The sequence below is a fragment of the Nyctibius grandis genome, chromosome 4 (genome assembly GCF_013368605.1).
Source record: "Nyctibius grandis isolate bNycGra1 chromosome 4, bNycGra1.pri, whole genome shotgun sequence".
NCBI lineage: Eukaryota > Metazoa > Chordata > Aves > Nyctibiiformes > Nyctibiidae > Nyctibius > Nyctibius grandis.
In genome coordinates this window covers 60,927,534-60,946,795 of record NC_090661.1, presented here as the reverse complement: position 1 = coordinate 60,946,795, position 19,262 = coordinate 60,927,534, and the positions used below count along the sequence as shown (strand labels likewise).

The 19,262-nt window shown below is 38.4% G+C and overlaps 1 long non-coding RNA gene across 1 annotated transcript in view; it reads left to right on the top strand.

Moving 5' to 3' along the window:
* Positions 1-15,431, top strand: part of LOC137663062 (uncharacterized) — a 47,069-nt gene extending 31,638 nt beyond the window's left edge. The window contains exon 3 of the long non-coding RNA XR_011048111.1: positions 15,391-15,431. This is a non-coding gene — a long non-coding RNA (uncharacterized lncRNA). The remainder of the gene's footprint in view (positions 1-15,390) is intronic.
* Positions 15,432-19,262: the final 3,831 nt, after the last annotated feature.

The following is a 19,262-nucleotide window of genomic DNA, read 5'->3' as shown; positions in this document are numbered from 1 at the left end:
ACAGAACTGGGCTGAAAACTCCTCTGGGCATGGAATGTGTCATTCATTTAAACAACATCAAGGCACACTGTTCATGTTTAATTATTACTTTAATGCAAGTGCTAAACTGTTTTCAGTCACATCTAACAAACATGTTTTCTGGGACTGGTTACTGCCTGACCTCAAGTAAGGGCAAGTTAGGCTAAGCCTTGAAATGCTGCATCAAGCTGTCATCTCAAATAGAAGTGAGCTCACTCATCCTCACGTGAACTATTATATAAATGAACTGATGGAAGCAGGATATATTAACTGCCCACTAAAAAGGACATTGCAGTATGCTGATTTATGATGAGTAAATTCTAGAGTAATCCTATTGATGATGCTTAAAAACATCTGTTCACAATGTTGCAGTAGCTAAGCTAGCAATATTGTGTAGTAGATGAAAGCCACCTGTTGATGAAGTCTTTTAAAAATATATATAAATATTTCTGTCGGTGCTGTTGCATCAGTTCTTTTTCAGGATATCCTTTATGGAATGACCTATTCATTTGGAAATGGTCAGAATATTTATAGGCCCAGTTCCAGCAGAATGTGAGCACGTGATCAATGCTCTTGCTTTCGATTGCTCAAAAAGCCAGTTTGATGCAACGTTTAGAAGTGAATGCCATGCTAAGGTCACTTTAATGACAGAGATAAAAAAAAAACTAAGTGGATTTTTTTTTTTAGGACAAGGTGCATGTAGAAAGCAAGGTCTAAGCTGTGTGCATTTGAGAGATCAGTCTGAAAGATTAAGGACAGAAAAACACCACGATACCTAATGCCTCGAGAGGGGTAGAATTTACTGGGTTTTGATGTATTCCAAATAAATTACATTCTAAGTAATGAATTTTGGGATATCCACAGTCACTTCATAAGGCTGACACATTCCAATTTTAAACTAAGTCAGAGGGCACGTCCACTTCACTTGACCTACTGTTCACCCTGATCTCATCATTACTGTATATTAACAGTTGACTAACATAATGACAACACTTATAGAAAGATGCAGATCTGACTTGAAACTTCCTACAGGCATGATCCTAAGGCTTGAGAGTCTCATTTGTTTCTAAGTAACATCTGCTGGGAAAATTCTTTGTATCTGACAGTAGATTTGTTTTGACATCTGAGACCAAGTCTTCCTGGGTTTCCCTTTTTCTCTTCTTCCTTCCTGCCTGTCTTTCCTGTTTCTCTTCTGAGCCACCTTGCAGTCATTGCTGATGCTCATCACTATCCTTTCTTCCTGCTGGTGACAGTAGGAGCAGGCAGCAGGGCTTGGCTTGACAAGTACCAAATGAAGCTTATATGTGCCAGAAATGTCTGCCTGTGTTAGTGACAGTGAATAGCTTACCGAATATTGTACCATGATCTTTTGAAAGAGGACTTGTAAGTGTGAATGACTGCGAAACCAGTTGTCTTTTGATGCCCTTAATGTAGAACCATTAAGAGTTTTAAAATTTCAGCTTAACTTTTGAATTTGAAGAAAGCTTTCTTTGTAAATTTCCTGGCCCAGGGTGCTCTTGCTTCATGCTCTTGCCACGGTACTCTGTTGGTTTTGTCCTGGTTCGAAGGAATAAATCCTGTTTTAAATTTCCTTGTTTTCTTGTAACAAAGGGCTCTGAGGGAAAGAAAATCTTTTAATCCTCCCAGCAATAACCTGACACGACCTTCTAAACACACTATTAACTCAAAAATATTAGCAATATTTTGTAGCTGTCTTAAGAAGAGCTTACAATAGAGATGGACCAAATATTTAGAAGAATAATTATACTTGGATCTGAGGAAATTGGTATCCACAGAACAATTACATGTTTAAAAAGGGCTAAATGTTATAAACTATTTAAAAAGCTGTGCAGTGGGGTATTGTTCAGTAGCACTGGCAGAGCACAGACAGTTTTCTGCATGCTCTTTCTAGGCTTGTGATTTCCTGACTGCCTTAGCACAAATTACTTGCCTTCTCTGTGTTCTTTAGTTACTCCAATCTGTTTTGCCTTTCCTCCATAAGTGCTAAGCTTTTAGAAGATGTTCAGAACTTTTTTTTTAATATGCTCAATATGAGATATTTCTTAGAAAATTTGCAGGAGGAGATAGTTTTCTGCGAATCTGGTCTCTCTCTCTCTGTCAGTAGGCTGCCAACAACAGCTTAATTTCAAATAGGTGTTTTGTAAAAACTGTTGTACTAATATAAGTACATTAACCTAACGCATTTGGAAAGAAACATGGCACTAAAGCATCACAAAGGTAACAACTTAAAATTAGGTGTCCAGCTTTCTACTCTGACTGGGAGCAGAGAGAGATACCATAACATGGGATGCATAGTAGAGATATTCAGAGAAAAGTCAGTAGGAAAATCTAAAGAAAAGAAATTCAAGCTTGCTTTCTGTCACTTGGGTTAAGAGTGACCTAAATTCAGGGATGAAATAGAGGTTTGGAGCTAGAAGTTGGTTTGTTACTTTTAAGTACTTTAGGTGTGCATTTTGGTATGCAGCAGGCAGCAATCGTGCACTCCTTCATTAAATTACTTGATAAATCTTGCAGCCTTTAGTCAATCATTCTCCATTATGAATTTCCACTAGATGTCATTATATCTATATAATATAATATATATCATTATATACATATAATATATCAATATAATATAATATAATATAATAGTTATCTATATAGATATCCATTAGATATCTGATCTAAACCTATTGAAGTCAGCGAGTGCCTTTCAATTGCATCAAGCACAAACCTCAAAATAACAGCTAGACCCACGGAGAGACATGGGGGATGTGATGCCCCAAAGTGGGATGTACACAGGTACCCCATGCTGCTATGTGCCCACAGGTTGCCTCAGAGCCGGTAATAACCATGTTCTATCTCTGGAGAGGAGAATACTTCAAGGATGGAGTTCCCACTTCTTCAAATTCAGGTTTGAACCCAGATGAGCAGTCTCAATCAGAGCATATGCTTGGTGCCAAGTCCTCCTCCTGTTTGTGAGAACATTTTTGGGTCAAGAAGTATGGTACGGAGAGGTATCATGGGAGGAGAAGGGTGGCAGGAGTGGTCAGGTATGAATTCCCGGTGTCTTTGGTGGCCTGTTCTCGCAGCCCAGGCCCTCTCTCATGGCTCAAGAGAACTGCTGGCAGTGTGGAGGCTGGAGCAGAGGCTCCACTGGCTATACCGCTGGCTCTGACTTAGCATGGCCCAGTTGTGGATGGCAAGGTAGCTGTAGTGTCCCCATTGGCAGCTGGGATCAGCAGTAGTCTGGTTGCCAGATCATATCAGAGTGGCCCCTGCTCCCTCAGCTTTGGCACGGGTTTGTTCTCTCACAGGCAAATCCAGAGTGCACATTGGTGTCTAAATCTCACATTTTTGGATGCTTGTAGAGCTGTGTCATCTACCAATCATTAAAATGGCTGAGGCTGCCTTCAGTGCCTGGCTGGTGGGGAGTGTGCTCTCCCCTCTCCTGCATGGGTTTGAAATATCCTCTCCATTCTGTGTTTTCAGCCACAGCAGGTACAGTTGTGTAACTACTCCTTGGAGAGTGCCTTAGCAAACACACTAAGAGGTCATTTAGAGGAAAGTGAGGCAGGAACACATCTCTGCCCTGCTGACACTATGAACTTTGCAAGAAAGACCTCTGGGGTCTTACCGTCCTGATTATTCCTCTTTAGCCCTAGTAGCTACCCGGTGCACGGGCCTCACAGGTTGCTACTGCAGGGAGGAGATTGTGCTGTCAGATATGTCCTTGCTACAGTCCTATTTAATTAACTTTCTTAATTTCTCTGAACACCCTCAAGTGTTTCTTCATTCAGTTCCAAGTCCTCCAGCAGGCAGCACTTTGCCCAAAAAGCTTTCTCCTTTTCTTTGGAGGCCATGCTACTGTCTTCACTAGCCTCTGTGGACCCACCTCTGGACTGTCTTCTTGTGCTCCTGCATGTTTTTTGCTTCTGACAAGGAGTAGTTGTTATAACAAGCAAAGTCCGACTCCCAGTTCTGCATTTGACTCTGGGGAAGATCCCTCAGGCTGCACAGCCCAGCCACTCCTCCAGCCTTGTCATGCTGGTTCGTGATTTAGCCTGTAGCTTCTATTGTTATATTTATTGCTAAACAAAAGGAGTATTTTCTTGCTCCCTTGCTTAGACTGAGTAGAAGATAGTTAAGTCTCCCAGCTTCCATGAGCTTTGTGGCTGCCTGCTGATCAGAAGGCTTGCTTGCTGAGCACCACCTCATCTCCAGCAAGGCAGTATGCAAGGAGCTTTATGGCCTGGCAAATTCACTAATTCTCCTCAAGGCCATATGGATCTTACATTATCCATTACTTCTAATGGGCTGCATATTCCTTACTGATTTAGTGGTTGACTGTGATGTTTTTGGATGAGTCAAATCTCTGTAATAGTGACACTACATCTATGTATGTGGTAAATGTGAAAGAAAACAGATGTCTATAAAAATGACAGAGTCTGATTTGGAACGATGAACAGGATTATGATTAATCATAGCTGTACAGCTAATGTGTAGCATCTTTACAGGATGGGGTGGAAATTGCTTGTTTCACACCTACATGACTTTTACCTTAATATTTGGATTTCTTTTTAAACTCAGACCAAAATACTCTAGAGTTAAGTATAGGACTATTTATTTAGGGAGTAATGGTACAATCACTACTGTGTTTTAAAACTTCTAGTGCAGTCTCACAACCTTAAATTTATTTTAACATTGATTTTTTTCTGGCAATATCTACACTGTGCTTATATGTAAAAGGAAACAAACAGTAGCCACTGAGTAAGTGTCATCTAGAAATATGGAAAGAGTGCAGCAATTGTTCCCCAATAGATTTCTTCCAATACAATATAAATTTATTTGATGCTGTTCTTATAAGGTGTCTCAGACCAAAGCTGAAACATTTGCTGAACGCTAGATTAAGGACAGAATCCTAATCCAGACTTAATCAGACACTCTGAAGCACAGAGTTTCAAAATTCCTAAGATCAGAAGGCAAAGAATTTCGCAAATAAGTATCAGCCAAGTCGTATTCCTGTAAGACTGGAGGTTGAATAATGAAAGAGCAGTGGCAGAAAGTAATAGCTGAACAAAGAAAAATGAAGGATCTGACCCTATGAACTAGCTTTAAGGTCATGAACAGGATCTTACAAAATCAACACAACTTCATTACGGGAAGAAGCCAGAATACACTCTTCAACACAGGGCATGTGCGATGAGTCAGATCTGGTCAAGTGGTGTATAAGTGCAAAATTCTGAACAAACTGGAGTCCGCTAATCAAATTTAATAGGCAGTGAAGGGAGAATTTCCATAATGAAGCCTGTAATTTCCTGGAGAGACTTCTCTAGATTGCTAACCATGATTTGGAGAAATCATGAGACAAAAGAATCACCTTTTTCGCAGGGCTCTATGTGCCCTGTAACAAGATTTTGGGAGATGGACAGACAGTCTACAGTGCAGACATGTTCTTTTTTTGACTTACCTGCTTTGGTGTCAGGATTGAGGAACTCTAATGCTCTGTAGAACCCTCTTAAGACCTTGTCCTCTGGCTTAAATAAAGACTATAGAATGTTCTAAATGCAGTAACAAAGATCTGTTTTTTTGAGAAGTACATAAAATGAAAGTTGGTAAATGGACACTTAGTGTAGGTGTTAGATATCTGTCATTTTTTTGTACTAGTTTTTGAAAGATGGTATTTCTCAGAATAATGTGAGAAGGCTTGGAACACTGATTTTTTCCTGTTGGAAGATCATTTTGCAATCGACTTGAAATTGCAGTAATTTAGAAATCTTGAGGTTCTTTCTATATTCGGATTTGTACATTCAGCAAGCTTTCAGTACAAATATATGAATCTTTGGTAATTACTTTAATTCATGAATAGAACTTTACTGAGCTGAATACATGAATGTACCTTACAGTGTTCAGGCTTTGTGAGGCATTTCTGCTAAATCGGCTTATGAATTTCCTTTTGATGAGCTTAATTGTTGACAGATTTTTCAAAAGGCAACAACAGCTTGCTTTGCTAGCTGGTATTCACATGAACTGGATAGTCTTGTGAAGTCCTTTATTCAATTTGCATAATATTTTGCTTCTACTGTAAGATGAAGTGAAATCCTTTGTAGTGAACCTAACAATGTTAGACATTGTAAAGACATCAATCCAAATAAAATTTAAAAAAACAGAAAAATCACCCTCCCAGCTTGCCCTTCAAGATCTCAAAATATGCAAAGCTGGAAAAAAAAAGATAATTTTTCTTTTTTTTTTTTTTTTTCCCAAAGGACTATTTAGAAAAAAGTCCTAAATAATGAGATCTGATCTCTTACTCAATGAAGGTATTTTGCTGGTTTCTTCAGCAGAGCTGTAACTAGGCTTTTCATTTGAGATCCCTCAAGTCAGAATGTATTGCAAATGCTAATATATTCATTAAATCAACAAAACAAACAAGCCATTTTGTCCTTTTACATGAAACAGGCAGATTCTTCATCTATCTGTCCAGAAATTTTTGTTGTTGTTGGTAATATTTTAGAATTTCTATCTTTGAATACTATTTCCTGGGAGTATAGTTTGGAAGAGAATGAAATTTAAGCTAAGCAGTGGGATCTCTAGCCATAATGATGGTTGTGGATATCTGAGTGAAGTGAAGCATGTAGAGGCCTCAAAAATTACTGACCCTGTTTTCCTCTGAACATTTCTGAAAAATTCTGGTCTGTTAATAATGCCTTAAAAGTAATAAAGACTGGGATCTGTGGATTCTAGCCAAATGAGGCCACATCCTACTGTCCTTGCTTTGTATTGCTGGAGTAAATTTCCCATTTGCTTATGATAGAATGGGAGCTAAAGACTAAGTAAGGGTGGTAGGATGGGAATTGGTTTGTCACTTCTGAGAGTGCGTTTGCAAACTGCTGGAACCGCAAATGAGCTCAGTGTTTAGCAAGGTGGTGGATGCCAGCATGAAGCTTGGAAGTGCCAATTTTAATTAAAAAATGTATTTTCAAATCAAGTTCCTAGTTAACAATGGGTGGGAAATTCTTCCCACCATGTAAGCTTTCTGAATGCTGTATTGACTGGCAAGATAGATGCAGCTTCTCCTTCCACAACAGTGCTGCTACCATCATCTTCCCCTTCACTTCCCCCCACCAGAAGAAAAAGACTACATTGTTTGTGGAACCTCTCCTTGTTCATGTTCTGCTTTTAGGCTAGAATAGACAGATTTTATTTTGTCCTCCCCATCCCCCTTCCTTCATTGTTAACAATGGAGTGAACATATGAGATTAACATGGCTCTTGACATGGCTCAGTTGTTTGCCATTTGGAAACTACCGATTCTTCACTTGTATAATTGTAAAAAAAAAAAAAATCAAAAGATTCAGTAATTTTCTGTTTATTCCGAAGATGGGGAGAACAGAGTAGTAGGGGAGAGATGGGGGAAGCCAGCAACAAAAAACAAATTAGTTTAAGAACCAGCATGTTCCCCTTACTTTAAGGAACACAGTAAACATTTCAAAAGTGCGTGCCAGCTCATTATCTAACTCAGTCTTCATTGACTTCATGAAAAACAGCAGCAGTTAAGCAATGTTTGCCAAAAGCAAATTTGGGTACATGCATTGCTAAAAAAATGTGACATCCGCTCTGTACAGGTTCCTTAATCTGCCACACAGGGGCAAATCAACATTTCATCATTACCGTTTCTCTCTGTTGTTTAGCCCTTTCATGATTGCTCTTCTAGTCTGTTTTGATCAATGTTTATCCAAAGCTGTGGTATGACGTATGATTTGAATTGTTGGCCAGAAACAAACCTCTCCAAGCGTTTAAAGATGTAGAGACAACTTCAGTAATATAATCTTGAATGTAATATCTGTTTGCAAGTATCTTTTTTTACAAAGTATATTGTTTAAAATATCTTAAATGGAAGTGGGCTATTTATGAATTCCTTCTTTACGTAAGTTTTGAGATTTAGTTTGTCATTAATTTCATGTATTTTTTTAATGAACATTGTTTTCTAGTTCATGAATAATATAGGTAGCTTGCTTTTTCAGTCAATTTGGTGTGGCATTTGCAGTTTACAGTTACATTATTGGAATTGTGACAAAGCATTTGAATAGACTGTATATTCAAATATTGTAATTTATTGTGATAACAAATGATACAGCAGAATCCATGAGTTGTTCCTTATAGATAAGTTACCAATTCTTTGGGAAACTCATACCTCTGTATGTCCAAAACATATAAATCCACGAATATTTTGAATCCTATTGAACTTGGTTTCCTTTGGGAGTAACTCTTTATTTGAGAGAAATGCAAGCATCTGTTGAACAATTGTTTTATTAAATAGCTTAAAGAACAATTCCCTTTGGAAACCATTCAGGCTTTTTCCCATAGCCCTCATGTTGTCTGATGTGCACGTTTGTGTCCTGTGGGCACTGATTTCTCTCATCCTAAGTTTCTCCCTTCAAAATTAACAGGCCATTTTAGTAAGCTTTATTTCACTTTGAAGTCTACATACTCTTCTGCCATAGTTTAAAATTCAGAATTGCTGTGCAGGTCTGATCATTAGTTATTCTATTACACATACAGTACATCACACTCTTACTTTTTATGAGTAAAGGGTGTTGAAAAAATTCTTGTTCACTTGTTTTTTAAATATACAATTTCTGAATTTTTCTCTTTAAAAAAACTACCCCTTTGATTCAGAATTTCTTAATGAAACGGGGAATTCTGTTGGTAGAAAACAATGCCACTTTCTTATGGTTTTTGAAACATTTATCTCATTTTCCTTTGGGGAAAAATAAAACAGCTAGTGAAATTAGGATTTCAAAATGGAAAAAAATTGCTTAAATAAACATCCATTTAACATTTTATCAAAAGCTGAAAAATGATGGTGAAATTTAAATCTCCTCATCTTCCCTAATTCTCCCCTTCTTCAAACATTCCCTTTGTTATTGTTGAAATTGTAAATCCTCATGAGGACCAGGTGACAGAATGCAGATTTTCTTTTCTCTCTCTTTTTTTTTTTTGAGGTAGTTTTGTCCAAACCAGAGTATATCAATATGTTCCAATATTTATTTCAGGCTTTTCTTTGTTATTAAGCAAAGATTGCTTCACTCCTGTGGCGTGGTTACTTCAGTCAACGCAGTACAATCTGGAGAGTACATTGACATGGAAAATCAAAGTGTTACGCTTTCAGAGCAGTTTTTAAGCAACAGTAGAAAGGACATTGGCATTGTCAGTCAAAATAACTGAACCTTAACTATTAGTGTTGATAAGGGAAATGTCAGAGGAAGAGCATAAGGGGAGCAATACACCTTTGTACCAAAGGTCCCAGCACCTTGTTCCTGATAGCAGCCAGCAGAAGAGGCTTTTGGAAAAGTGTAAGAAGCAGGGCAAGTACAGAATGATTCTTCCTGCTTGTATCCTTTCCCAGTTTCTGACAGTCAGCAGTTTTGAGACTCCCTGTGCTGAAGTTGCATCTTAAGCATTGTTTGTATGAACCACTGAGTGCGGAAGCAACAATAGGAACAATGGATCACTGTTCAGCATCAGTGGCAACTGCACTTAGAAATAAGTAACAGTGCCACTTCAAAACGCTTGACATGGACAACAGAAACAGAAGAGCCAGGAAATTATGGCAGTACGAAAGCCACACCCATGGCTAGAGGCAACATCTCACAGCTCCTCCAAGTTGTGAACTCCTCGGGAGCTAAGAATCCCTACCATGCAGAGAGGTAGGAGCCAAACTCACCATTATATAATACAGCAATGTCTGCCCCTGTGGGATCTTAATGGGACATGGTGTCTTGTTCTTCAACGTAGGAGTTCCTGCCTGTGTGTTCCTGCTGAGATTTTTATTTGGTGAGAGTTGGGTGACCTTGCCTCATACCAATACATGATGCCACCAGTCAGCTGATCTCTGGTGGTTAAGACAGACTTGCACATTCTCTCAGGGTTACTGTCTCTTTCTCTAGTTCCTGTTCAAGCATCTACCCCATGTAGGATGTGAGCAATCCCATGTAATTTCCTCTGGCAGCCCTCTTTGGGGGCTGTCAGCAGGGCTCCCCAATAAGTAGCTCTACAATAGTCTTCCTGCACAATGCTTGACCTAATGTGTGATCAGCTGTGTGTTTCTTTCCACAGCAAAGCATTTGAAAAATAACACAGCCTGAAGAAAAATGGGGATTCAAAAGCTGACTCCAAATTTCCTCATGAGCCCGTTTGCTCCTCTGCATCTGTAGAAAGGGACAGGTAGGCTGCTGCAAGAGTGCGCTGCAAGCCCCTGATCATCGAGCCTCACTGTTAGCCAGTCTCATGACTCTGCATGAGGCAGCGACTCCTGCTGAGTTGCTGTGAGTTTTTTGCGTGCAGCACTTCTCCCTGCAAAGTGGCAACATGCTGGGTCACAAAATAGAAGGTCTTGTCCTGGTGTGAGCACTGCGCAGAATGGGAGGGCAGTTGTGATGGATAGGAACTGAGCTGTGATGCTGTTGTGGGTAGTTCCTGCTGTGTTTTGGAGACAGCATGTGTATGTTTGAAGTTTACTTGAGGATGCAGAGTCATATGCCAACACAGGTTTCTGAACAGTTCCTCACTGCATGAATGGCCCCATTTATTTCAGCAGACGGCTCTGAGTGTAATCAGACTGCCAGAGTATAGTCATCTGCCTGTGCAGCTCTTCCTTGTTTTACTTAATTTTGCTTTCACAAAAATGTCACTGGACCCCACAGAAATTTTGCTTGGGTAAGGACTGTGTTAAATCATCAAAAAATTTCAGGAGCTGAGACCAGATAAGAACGAAAATTGTAACAGTGTCCACAGTAATCAGAATTTAAACCAGTCTTTGCACTGTTACCTGTCTTCCTTTTCCTGACCTGATGTTACGAATGACAGACCTTGTTTCCTTTTGCAGTCCCATTATTTTTACTGCATCCTTTATCTTTGTCTTTTGGAAAGAGCAAATAAAAACAAAGCTTTGTTTTACATTTTTGCTTGAAGATAAACTGGAACATTTTAACAGACTAACTTTAAATGACTGTTTACTTTTGCAGTGGTCAGGGCCAGTACTCAGGGCTAGAGCTACATGGCTAAACTCCCATGCTCCTTTTTAACAATTTATGGGTCAATGTTTCTGAAAGTGTCGGAAGGATGACATTGGTGCAAAGCAGTGAGTATGCTGCCCACTTTGCCTGAGAAAGCTGCAAGACTGAAAGAGCAAAAGTGATGTAGGTCAGTCTTGGGTAAGTGGCAGAGAACAATCTGTGAATTACACTGATATACACAGATATGTGAAGAGAGTTTTTCTTTCTTTCTTTTTTTTTTTTTTTTTTTGAATGGATGAACTTTCACTACCTGCTAAATTTAGACTGTTAAACTCATTTTTGTGAAGCCAGAGCTGAACCACACCCTTCAAATGTGAAGGGCTGTTACATTAAACCATTGTGCTACCCAGAGGGCTTGGTCAAATGAGGACAAGTTTGCAGGCAGGTGCAATTTCCTTTTAGAAAATTGATAGATGGTGCGTCTGCATTCTGTAATGTGTTGGTTTTAGTCTCTACAAAATGCAGCTTGCATTCTGTTATAACTAGTAACAAATCACGCATCTGGAACAAAGAGGAATGTAGCTGACCAATATATTACATTTAACTGCAATCTGGTTCAGATCCCCCACTTCCTTTCAATTTCAACTGTGCAACAAATGTACTCCCAGTCCTCGTTTTTATCACTTGTTGTAGCATTTAACAAAGGTCATAGTGACCCAGAGGAATCTTAAGAGGAAAGCTTTGTGGTGGATCTTGGAAATGGAGTTTGACTGTGATGACGGTGGGCATGAAGCCAAGCCCAGCTCTGCTGCGTGTCTTTCGTTTGCACTCTTTATTTTTCCTTGTGCTGGGCTGGATTCAATCATGCAGTCACATCTATGGATGAGGCAGAAATCTGCAATAATTAGTACATCTCTCTTCTCTGATGGCTTTTTTCAAAAGAATACTTTAAATTGTTTAGTTTTTCTGTGGTTGGATTGTTGAATTAATAACAAAAATGTAGCCACTGTTGAAAAGAACAGTCTTCCAGTGAAAGCCTGAACACTTATTTCTGTGCTTAGTAACCACCATATTGTCAAATCTGGTGACAAAATTTTTCACCTGCTCAGGTCACTAAATTCAACACCGTATTGCCCATTTTTTTTTTCATTTATGATTTTATCTGTTTAGATTTTGCCTAGAATTAGAATTTATTTCACAGACATTTGTGCTATGCTTTATACCATCTTTTGCAGCAATACAGAATCTATCCATAAGGTAGGCATGTATGTATCTAGCCAGATTAATAGCTGCTAGTGTTTCTGGGTACAAAACAGTCAGAAGGCCCATTTCTAACTAATTCTTGGAGCTTTGGTGTGACACACAGTTTAAAAAAGTTTTTCCAAGATTTTTTTTAAAGGGCAGTGTCCATGTCTTGCATTTTTTTTCCAAATGCAGAGGTTCTCCTGGCTCTGTAACACACCTTGGTTCTGGGTTTATCAAGTTGTTTGTGCTCAGATCTTACTAACTTATGGATTACTATACTGTTGCATTGATTACGATTCCTCTTTCCTCTGGGCAAGAAATAACCTGCAGTGCCTGAGAAGTATGTGCTCCAGAACATGACATACATTACTTATGTTGTGTCCAGCAAAAAATGTTCATATTTTTGAAACATAACCTGTTTTCTGTCTTTTCTCCAGCTCCAGTCAGAGCACTTTCTCTATTCTTCTGTTACTGTTCCTGTAGTGAAAGAATGTTTGGGAGAGGGGTTGGCACTCTGACATACTGAATACATTCAGTTTCTTCCCCTGTGTCCATCTGGTGTAAATATTCTGGATTTCTATGTTCTTTTGTATTTGCAAATGTATATATATGGATTACTGATTTTTTTCCATTAGTTCTCCAGTGCTGTAAATAATACCCAAGGCTTTACATCTATGCAATCTCAAAAGACAAAATATAAAAAGCAAAACCTACAAGCTCAGGTGAGCTCAGCTGCTAATGTGCAGAAACAAGGTGGTTTTAACATGTTTTGTTCTGAAGGTAGAAGTCACTTTTGCAAAGAGAAGTCCTTTAGTGATTGTGTAGCTCAAAGTACCTAATTTTTGTTCTGAATGTAAATGTTCTTATTTTGGTCTTTTATATAATCATGAATATAAATATTTGCTTTTGTTTTGCTTCTAACGGCATCATATACCTCTTGTTGCATAGGAAATACACTTGCTGCTATTACTGGCATTATCTTGTACTGATGTTTCAAATTTAAATTGTGGAAATCCACATCTTTGTGTGATGATATTCTTCCTATTCATGTGCTTAGTTCTGATCATTATTGTATCTTCAGCGGAACAGAAGTCCAAAAGCCCTTTAGAAACACATTAATCGCATTAAAACTCGTTACCAGTGCTGTTCATAACAGCTACAAGACATATGTATCAAATCATACTAATAAACTTTTCCAGTATGCTTCCCTTTCCTACCTCCCTCCTACCATTGTGATTTGTAGTTGGCTACAAAAGCAACTGTTGTCTCCAATCAAAGTAAGAAAATGTAGTTTTCATAGTTTCAGTATGCCATGAATAATGAACAGTACATTTCCTGTGGTTCTGTGATTAGTTTGTAATAAAGTATATTACAAATGTAGCTCTGGTGGTGTCTCCAGTTAAAAAGAAATTGTATCAATCAGGGCCTTTATTTACCAGAATCACACTGAGTAAAAGTTTAACTATCATGTCAAGGCTATCTTCTCAACAACACAACATCAAACTTAAGTGAATTAGAGAACAAAGTACAAATGTGTTTGCAACCAGCATTTCCGTAAGATAATTCACATTTCACTATGTACTTATGGAATGCCACTGTGACACTTGGTTGATGTATACGTGCTGAGTAGATAAGGAAGGGGAATCATATTGCAACATACTTCCCTCATTGACTCATGGGCCCTTCGGCACATGTTACCGAGTATTCTATCCAAATCCAACTAATTTCTACCTATCTCTAATTGCCCCTGTTGCAAATCAGAATCACAGAGTCACAGAATCAACTAGGTTGGAAGAGACCTCTGGGATTATCGAGTCCAACCTTTGACCTAACACCACTGTGTCAACTAGACCATCGCACTATTGCATGCAATTTAAAATGTTAGAATTCCACTTATCTATCAGTGAACTGCCTAGTGTGATAGCCATTATGATCATGGTAGTCAAGTTGGTCATCTCACAGAAGTCACCTCTGGTGAGCTAGAAAAGTTGCTATGCAGTGGGGAGACTTTAAGGAGACAAAACCTGGCCCTGTTAAAGACAATGATGGCTTTGCTCTTGGCTCCAATGGCTTCATAATTTGTGAGAATTGTTTCAATATGTCCAACGGTGTGCTTTCTCAGAGCATCATGTGCAAACGAGTCTCTTCTCCAGTAGCACTGTGGCCCTCTGGACTGTGAGGGGGTTCACACAGGGGCCAAAAGCAGCTCATTGAAAACTCTCTTTCTGGACCATAGAAATGGACAGGCATTTCTGAGAATACAAATAAGAAGATGCATCATGTTATCTGGTGTATCTTATAATTTCTGATTAAGAATTTAAGAATTTATCCCTAAATATGCCAATTCTTTTAACTAAGTGACAAGTCACCACATTGGTTTAGAAGTAATAGAGTCACATTTTATTATCTTGCATGATTCTGTGGAACAAAACCCTTTAAAATCTTGTAGGATGATCTAAATACTTCTTTTTTAGTTGCTGGTATTATTTTAAATGCCAGAACAATCACAAAAGGATTTTAATTTTATTAAGGAAATATATTTTTAAAAAGATTAAAGCTTTGCTTCTGATTGTTGAAGTGGTATTAAAACAAGGTGGAAATGTGTTTGTAGTTAACTCCCAGAGGACTCGGTGTCAGAAGAAATGTCACTCTGTGTTCTCCTTTTTAGGAAGGTGGCCTCTACCAGATGTAAGCTCAGAAATGGCAATTGTCATTCACGTAAATGACTAGCAGGTTTATCATGCCAGTCTCTGGGGCCGTCTTGAATTTTGGCAAGAGGCAAAGAGCAGGCCCATAAGAAAAAAGTAGTCCTCATGGGAACAGTAAAAATATGTTGGTATTGTTTAATTCTTTCATAACATACTAAATTAATTTATTTGTTTTTGAGCCTTTTAAAGTATAATGCCATCAGGGAATGTGTTTTTCATATAGTTCTCTTACAAATATATTAGAGTTTTAGGGAGAGCAGTCTATGAGTAAACACCACTGGTCAACCACATTGGGTGACTGGGAGACAGAAAGCTTGATTTTTTGCTGCATTACGTTCTGTGTAGTAGTTGGCATCAGTGCAAAGTGATCTTATCTATACCTTTTGCAATCTTTTTGCACAGATGTGGACAACTGTAGAACGTGCAGGACTGTGGAGTATCAGGTTTGTGTTGTTCATAAATTCTTGCAAAGCACCTTGTCATAATACTTACGGTTTGGTAGATGCTTTTGACTTTTAATGTTTTGCTAGTAATGTATAGTTAAACTGTTTTTCTTCCAAACCACTCAAGCCTCTGCATGATATGCTCTGGACTAGGCCATTAATTCTAAGAGGTGAATGAAACTTATTCTTCAGTTAACTCATTGTTCAGTTGGATTATGTGAGTAGGAGAACTCTATTATTTAAGTAAATTGAAGTAAATTGAAGGGAAACATATTCTCTGTTCAACATACAACAGATAAAAAAAAACTTCTCATTTTTTTGTTCCCTGTTGTTCCATCGAACATTCACAAGGTAACATCTTCAAAATGCCAACACTGCAAGAAAAACTAGCTTTACAGCTTTTTGGAGAGATACCAACACCAGAACTGAGTACATTGCAATTGCTTCTCTTCTGTTTATATGGAGCGCTTTTTGATCTCTGAAGCTGTACATGTTAAAGATGAAAAAAACCCCCAGATTTTTCCCAGATGATTCACCATCTTTGCCCATTACTGTAAGCAGCTTCGGTTCTCTACCATACATCCTGGCAGGTATTTTGAAGAGAGAAAAAGAACAGAAGCCATTGAAAGCTTCTGGAACTGTCAGGTTTCTCCAGATACTATCCGGCTGTCCACTTACCATCTGTAATACATTTCTGTGACTCGTCATACATATCTAGACATACAGAAAGGCCAGGGTATCAATCATTTTTATGAATACTGCAAAGATCAGAGTTAACCGATGGGTCAGAAACACTTCATTTATTTGAAAACATAGAAGCTGATACGTGGAAACAGCTTGGCAGGTTTCCCTTAGAATCAGTGGAGCTCTGCCAATTTATGCCATGCTTCTCATTTGTAAAATCCCCCTTACTGAGTCCACGGGCTATTCTTTTGAGCAGACTTCATATTTTTGATTCCCTCTTGACATTGTCATGAAATGAAAGTAGCAATGGTGAGAATAATAGAAATTATATACTTTACAATGAAGGCAAAATAGTGTTATAAATTAACAGACTGAAATTAGAAGGACCTATTCCTTATGCAGTGTTGAATTTAACTTCTGATTTTTTTCTGGACAATTAACATACCTATTTTCTGCTACCAGAGCTGATAACAAACATGTTAGTCTGCATCTAACAATTCCTGAGTGGTATTAGCCACCAGCACAAGTCCACTGTGGCGAAACTTGAGCTTTTTAACTTCTCATCCAAATCTTTCCCAATATCTTTCTTGCTTCATCACCATCTTGCCTACTGCTCAGGCCTTTGACCTGGAAAACCATATTCAACAGAAACTTTCTTCTGAGTAATCACTTTCAGATCTTGATGCCTTTTTTACAGAACTTCTCTAAGATGAGCCATTCTCATCTATCCACATTCATCCAGATCTGTCCTACCAAATGTGAGCTACTTTTCTTTGGTTTTGCAGTCTTTTGTAACTTCAACCTCTGTCTCACTGTTTAGATGCTATCTCTAAGGTGGCCTTCCAGTTAGCTGCTGATGCCAACCTTCGTTTCTTGGTTTTGATTTCAAGCAATTACCTTTGTGCTTTCCTTTCTGATGCTCCTAATGCTTGAAAAGAATCTCCTGTAACTAGCCACTAAACAAATCTGTAGCCTTACTCTAGACTCTAAAAACTCTTCTTTTTTAGGTGGTAGCTAAAAGAAACCTTGGCAAAAACTAGGTCACTAGTGGTAGATCACTACAGGTGGGACTACCTGATGTTGTGTTGTTGCCTTTGGTATTTTTTTCTCATCCTTTCTATGCCCATAATGTAATTTCATTGGGGCAGAGTGATATGTGTTTTGCTTATGTTGTCACAGTGTCCAGCACAAAGGAATCTTCATCCCTGAATAGTGTTCCTAGCCAGGAAGCAAGGTTAGAGAAGCCAAGCATCTTAGGAAATGTTGGAGTGCCAATCCTTACTGATTCTGAGCATGTATCCTGCAGAAACCATCAGCCTAGAGAAAACTCCAGTAATCATCTGCTGCTTCAACTTCTGTTCGACGGGCAATAGATAAGTATGTCACTCAACACTTGTATTATGTGAGCTATCTTCAGCACTAAGGTTTTAGGTCATACATTAAAAAAAAGTATAAAAGGACTGTGGAAGCACACTGACAAAATCTCTGATAATGAAGTTGTGGGTTCTGTGAGGCACATCTATCTGAAATTACAGAACATCTGGGAAAGATGTAGTGAGACTATTCACAGCTGCAGCAGGAGCTGCCAGAGAAATTCTGCAAAAAAATGTAGCTAAATATTCAAAATATAAGAACAACAGAGTACAATTAGGATTAGGTAATCGTTAGCATGATTGGGGAGCACTAGTATTCAGATGATTAACAATGTGTGCCATAAAAAGAACAAAGATATGCTGCAAGATCAGGCTACACTTCAGTGAACCTAGAAAAATGTCCCAGTCTTAAAGATATGAGATGACAATTTCACCCCATGTTTTCTCATTCCTTGCTGCAGAACAAAACTCCAAGACTTTATAATAGGAATGTTACCTGCAGATGAACTTTGTGTTTTTATAAATAATAGATGCTTCCATGCCCAGGTTTAGTGGTTTTGCACCACTCAAACAAATACTCACATGGGCATAAAACCCCTCTAGTGTTAAGATAAAATTGAATCAGGAGCCTGAAATGCAAAGGCAGTTCCACAAGAAGTGTGGAGGTGAGATACTGAGAACAGAAGGGATGGCCAAAGGATGCTGAGATGAAGAAACAAGAGACAGAAAACATAAGCTAGAAAGGCTGATAAATTGAGAGGCTGGTTTTCTGAAGAAAGGGAGCAATGGGAACTTGAATACAGATAGCTAGATGTTACAGGAGATGGGAATGGGTGACGATGGGAGAGAGAAATGGGGAGTGTATGGTTCTTACTTTTCTCTTCTGAAATGTCTATTTATAGCTTTTCAATGCTGTGATAAAGAACTTATATTTTGGGTAAACTGCTGCAAGTCAATCCCTTTCACTTTTAGTAGATCCTCATTTTTAGGGGAAAATTCATAAGAACATCACTGTTTCCACATGCAGTCATGAAATGCATAGTCAAGCTCTCATGCAGTAGCATAATTGAGATCATAACAACATGTATACCTCTTCAGGAACGTGAATCTTAAATTCACTGTCTGTATTTTCCTGTGGTCAGGAAAAGCAATGGCTAACAGGGGAATTTTGTTTTCCAAACTGTGGAACAAAGAGTATAATGTAGGAGAATAAAACACATGATTGCTAATATTCAAGAAACTTTAAAAATACTGTAAGATGCAAAAGAAAAATACCCTTTCCTTAGGACTTGCAAGGTCTTTGCATCTCTTCTGGTTTATAACAGACATGTAAAACTTAAACTCCTTTAATTTAAAGCTCCTTTTATTTATTTTCACTCAGTTTTTATTAAAGTAATAATTTTTTTCATGGGCTTAAGAAGTAAACAACAAGTCTTAAAACAACAAATTCTTTGTAAACTGCTCTTCTGAGATTCCCACTGTGAGTTAGCTAACATGAGCAGTCCTTACAATACAGGAAGCTAGCACCCCTGCTGGTTATCAGTTTGTGATGTAGTGAACATCAGTAGAATTAGCCCGAATGCCTTCTGTGGTGGAAAGTGTTAGAATGTAGTTTAAATTGTAGAGAGTCAAATACTTAGGAAAGAAACTCCAACAAACTGTAAAATGCTTTATTAGTGTTGTCAAAAGTTAGTCACTAGAAACCAGCAACAACTCAGATTTTCCCTTGTGGTATGTTGCTTGCGAGAACAGTGTAGACTGTGTCACTCAAGTC